The sequence below is a fragment of the Pteropus alecto genome, unplaced genomic scaffold (genome assembly GCF_000325575.1).
Source record: "Pteropus alecto unplaced genomic scaffold, ASM32557v1 scaffold72, whole genome shotgun sequence".
In the NCBI taxonomy this organism is placed as follows: Eukaryota; Metazoa; Chordata; class Mammalia; order Chiroptera; family Pteropodidae; genus Pteropus; species Pteropus alecto.
This window is the reverse complement of record NW_006436811.1, coordinates 20,773,684-20,779,716: the sequence shown is the minus strand read 5'-3', so window position 1 is coordinate 20,779,716 and position 6,033 is coordinate 20,773,684.

Sequence of the window (6,033 nt, the reverse complement as noted above, 5' to 3'; positions counted from 1 at the left end):
TTTTTTTTAGAATTTTCATTTCTTGTCAGTATTTAAAAGGATAGGCTTTGCTGATACATGAAGAAAAAGGCATTTATCCAGGTTAATACATATTCTCTTGCTTCAGATTTATGATTAAGGGAGATCACTCAAGTTTTTTCCTTTTTAGTGATAATTTTCTCAAGGTACCTTGGTGTCTCCACCTTTATATCTGTGCTGTCCAGTACTGTGGTCACCAAATCAACTGCAATATGGTGTGTCCAAATTTAGATGTATAGTAAACACACACTAGGTTTCAAAAAATTAGTATAAAAAGGTAGAAAGATCTAATTGATGATTTTATACTGATTATATGTTGAAATAGTAATACTCTGTATATATTAGGTTATAAAAAACATATTAAGTTAATTTTAGCTGTATATTTTCACTCTTTTTCTTTTTTTTTTTTTTTTTAGCGTGGTTAGTGTGAAATTTTAAATTACATATATAGTTCACACAACATTCCTTTTGGATAGTGCTGCCCAAGATTACCCCCTTCCAGTGAGCTGTGAAGGGAAATGCATCATATTTTGATTTTTCTCAGAAGGAACTCTGAGCTTGGCAGGCACGTAAAGTCTAATAGCCTCCTTTCCAATACAGACATCTTTATTTTCATGGCTCTCAGGTTATATTTCATTACATTAAGAGATCAGATGTGGAATACTGAAAAATGTATAGAGGCCCAGCAAATAATCCATTTGGTTATAATAATAACAATTATAATCTGTATTATTTTTCTATTTAGAAATGTTTCCACAAGTTACCATATCTAATTGGTTCTCTGTTACCTTTGATGTAGAAAGGAATTAGTATTGTAATTGTTTTTAGTATATTTTGAGGAAGAATATTTCTAAGATTAATTAGAATATAGTAACATATTACTTTTTTGTGTCCTACTGTAATTAGATTTCATTCAACGCATATATTTATTTGGACAAATTTTATAATTTCAAAAGACTATGCTACCACAAAGCATTCAGAAAGCCTTTAGTAACCTTTAATCTACCAGGGAAAATAAGATAAACACACAAATAATTATGATCTAATTTTGTATTATGTTAACTTAAGGAAAGGATTACTTTCAATTAGAGAAAATCAAGGAATCATAACAGGGTCAATGATGATGAAAAAAAAATAATTGGTATCTTTATTGTTGTTTGGCCTTTTTGTTCTTGGCTATTGTGGTCATTGCAAGTAGAATAAAACATCTCCTTTTTCCATCCCACATAAGGAAGGAGAACTAATTTCAGTGTATAATCATGTAGGTGCATAAAATTTATAATATTTTTCATTGGAACATTATTTATAACATTGTCATTAATGTTGCTTAGTAGGGAATTGATTCAATAAATGATGTGATATTCATGTGAAGAAAATTATGAATCAATAATTATTTTTAGAATTATATGTAGAAAACATTAAGCAATAAAGATGACTTAAGGTAATATCATTATATCATAAAGTACCATATCTTTTAATATTTTTATAAATATCACAATATCTATTTATATGTATGTATATACATATGAGTGTCTTCTATGTGGATATCTGCATCTAGGTGTATGTGTATATATTTTATGCAGCTGTATTTCTACAAGCAAAAATTTTTTTAAAGCAGCAAAATGTTAATAGAAGTTAAAAAATTTTTTAGCAATATTCTCTTCTATTTTAAATGGAAATATTTTATTTTTAATCAGAAAAAAGATTAAAATAAAGTTTTACAGAGAAACTTGTATTTTAGATGAATCTTTAAGGACAATAGTGATGTTAATTTCTCATAGTTACTATCAGAGCTAATATCTATGAATATAGTGACCATTATTATTTTCTCTATTATCCTACAATGGAATTCAACCTTTAGTTGCTAAAATTTCCTGTATTATAAAGACAATATACTCTGTTTTAATAAAAAGTAGCTATTAAGAGAAGTATAAGAGAACTTTTCTTTCTAGGTCCAATGAAGACAAATAGCTAACATTTCTCTGAATTTTAAGAGAAGAATAGAACTCTAAAAATAACACATATTTCAACTATAGCTGACTTTTTGTTGTTTTACAATAGAGTGAAAGAACTCTCCTTTAAAGAGAAATAGTTTAGAAAGATTTCATATATTCATATTTTCTCGTTATTTTAAAATCACTAGAAGATGCTATAGCACAACAAACTAGTATTATTTTAAATATCAAAGAACTTCCAATTAAAATAAACATAAAAATTTTCTATTGATCTTCGTATTTCAAAATATAACCTGATTATCTAGTACTGAGGTGGTAAATCTAAAGATTAAAAATCAAAATATTATAGTAGAAAACAACAGTAGCAATGAAGAAATGTTTTTTAATACCTTCAAATGTAACAAAGTATTTTTTATTTTCTATATTTTAAAAGTAGATTATTGGCAAATTTGAAAATTATATGTTATAATATGTTAGCTATCCAGATGTTCTGATAACTTTAGCAAATTGGTTAATTTATCAAGAATCACAATAGTAGATTTGGAAAAAGATTACCATTTATATATAAAACTATATATTATATATGTTTACATATACATATATAATTATATTCAAACTATTATCTCTATTTTAATCAATGTCAGATAATATTAAGATTTTATAACTTTTTAAAATAGTCTCATTTTCCCTTTAGCGACCCTTATTATCAAGAGTCTAAACATAGTTGTTATTTCACCAAATTGATATGTTTGTGTTTCTATCTGGTTAGTCCCTGTATTATGAGGCAATATCTATTGAATGTTAGGATGTACAAACATGCATCTTTCAGTTAATTTGAAGCAAAAATTTTGATTCAGTATAGTAAACATAGGACTTTTCTTAAACAAGAATGTTTGCTGGTCTTCTGCTTCAAACAAGTTGTATTATCTTGGGTAATTCACTGTTCTGGATTTTTAGCCATCTTTTCTGCAAAATACAGAAACACATGATCTTTAGGTTTCCATATAGTTTTACAATAATTTTTCATTGTTATCAGTTACTCACATTTTAGTATGAACAATTTTACATAAGAGCAAATTTCGATAAGATGTTAACTAATGTTTACTAAATATCACAATGTGCCAGTCGTGATAGACAATCATTAATTAAATCTTCCCAACAAATCTGTTAAGAGGACAGGGTATGATCATCTTTCTTTTATAGATATTTCAGAGAGTTGATGGCAGAGCTGGTATTCAAAACCAGAACTAGTCTTATTTCCAAGTCCGAGTTCTTGTTTTTCACATAATGTTCCAGGCAGGCACTGGGAATATAGATAATGAAGACAATGGGTCGAGAAAAGGTGAGCGTCACTAAAGGAAAGAATGCATAGTTGGTGACTTGGGGAAAATCAGGATAAATTTTACGTCCTTTGAATTGTCATTTCTTTCTTGGTCAGCTTAACTTCAATTCATTAATCTAAGAACAAGTGTGTGATTAAAAGTCACAGTTTTATATATTTTATAATAACAATAAGCTAACTATTCGTGTTGGTTGTATTGTTTCTCAGAGGAATAATCTCTTAAGGAAAACAGAATTTGTATATAAGGCTGTATAAGTGAATGTTTCTGCAATTGAAACCTCATGTATGAATATACTTATTTTTGTAGTGGTCACATAAATTCTCTTGTGTATACTAAGAGTTTTGTTTATTGAAGATCTGTTTGAAATTATTATTATTATATTTATTATGGTGACATTGGTTAACAGAATCCAGTAAGTTTTAAGTGTACAATTCAAGAGAAAGTCATATATATATTGGATTGTATGTTCACTGCCCATAGTTAGATTTCTTTCTGTCGCCACATATTTGACCCCTTTTACCCCACCTACCTCACCCTCTACCGCGCCACTCCCTGGAAACCACTAATCTATATTGTCCATGTGTCTCTGTCATGTTTGTTTGTGGTTTTTAGGTTTATATCCCACATGTAAGTGATATCATGTGGTTTTCAACTTTTTCTGTCTGGTTTATTTCACTTAGCATGATTATGGAAAAATAATAGGTAGTGTTTTGAAAAAAGTTATCTATTTCATTAACCCTCACAATCTTTGATTAAAAAGCCAGAAGTAATATAAAGGCAAGTTTTATGAGAATATAACATTAAAAAGCACTTTTATGTTTTATGTGTTTATAAAGCATAAAAACAATAACTCCACTAAACATAAATATGAATTATGAATGCATATGTATATTTTGTAGATACAGATAAATGTGCATGTGTCCATGCATTTACATCCAATCACATCCTGTGTAATAGATGTGTAACTAAAGTAATAGTAAAGTAAAACTTTTTATTAAAATTTATTACAGTTAATCATCTGTGATGAAATTCTTACAGATTCTCATTAATTTTTTATAAATGTGAAAACATAATACTAAAATTATAAACATTCCATATTTAAAGGCCATCCTTTTAAATAAGCTGTGATTCCAAACTTCCATCTGCTTACTTGCTGAATGATATAGAGCATTTGCTCCAATTACTGCACTTCTGGTCTTTCTTTATTTTCTGAATTAGCCCCTGCACGACAGGGGACCAGATAACATGCTCCTATGCTCTGTCAGCTTGTTCTGCAATAAATCATCAGAGGCAACAGCATTTGTTTAGACCTATTTAAACGAGTCTCCTGGAAAAATCTGTGAGAAGAGAAAATACTGTCAAACTAACTTTTGTAACTTCATTTCTTCCTCATCCTTTATCTCTTGGTCTTTCACTGGTGCCATTCTATGTATTGTTTTCAAATATTGTGAGACACAACAGCTGAATTAGTGAAGACCTCAGTAACTCTTATAAGATTAGCTATAACAAAAAGCAATTCATTGCTAAGTATTTAATGACAGGATAGATGTCTTTGCTCAGGCATATCGTCCTAGCCATTAAATGAAAATGGAAGAAACTTTGTTTTAGCTGTTCTTCCCTTTACCTACAAATTATTCCACTCAGTCTTATATAGAAAAGCCACCCCTGTACTTGATAAAGAAATTAAAATTATAAAGACATGCATAAAATTGTAACTAAAATCACACTTTATCTATTACCTTTTAAAGCACCTATATATTAAGTAATAAAACATCTATATATTAAGCACCTATTATTTTAAAGCACTATATACTAAGTAATAGTTTATTATAATATGAGACATCAAGTAAATAAATGTGCTGTATCACTATCATTGTTTTCTGGAAATTTAGTAATCTGACTCAAGCACATTATTTTAAGGATGAGAAATTGTAGTTTAAAGAGGTTATGGGATTTGCTGAAGGTCCTACAGGAAATCACCACTAAAATCTTCAAAGCTGTGTTTGTTCTGGATTCTCTAGCATTTTTGGATGATTATGAGTCAGTAATTGAGACAGTTTCTCAGGTGTCTACAGTAGGGCATCTGGATCTGGCATATGGAATCTCTTCAGGATGCTCACCTAATCTGAGATGAAAGAAAGACAAAAGAAAATGAAAATATCTGAGATGAGAATAAAAAGTGAATGTAACAGGGACAAATTTAATACCCCTCAGAACCTACGAATAGCCCAACCTAATCACCCGACCAAGCAAGAGTTTTTGAACCCATGGCATCCTGAGTGGTATAGTGGAAAGGATTTTGAAGTTTGACTTGATTTAGAATTTAGTTGCTTTGTCACCTTTTAGTGATGTGAACTTTAAAAAATGGCTTCACCATTCAGAAATACCCACTTGGTGGAGACTTTTATTGAGATACTGAACAACACACTGTTTGCTCACTTATAAATAATTCTCACCCCTTCCTGGGCTGTGCTCTAGCCCATGCTGTGGTCACTCTGAGATGGTGGTCTGAACCTGCCCATCAGGTAGAATTTCAAGCAGGATGGGGAGGTTGAGGTTTAAATTTGTTGTAGTTAGAGGCCAATTCCCATGTGAACACTGGGGCAGGGCTAACATCCTTTATAATTAATAAAAGCAAGACCACTCTCTAACTCCCTCTATTTTTGAAATATATTTTCAATGAATAAGCCTTTTAGCCAGCATGAGGCTAAGTGAAA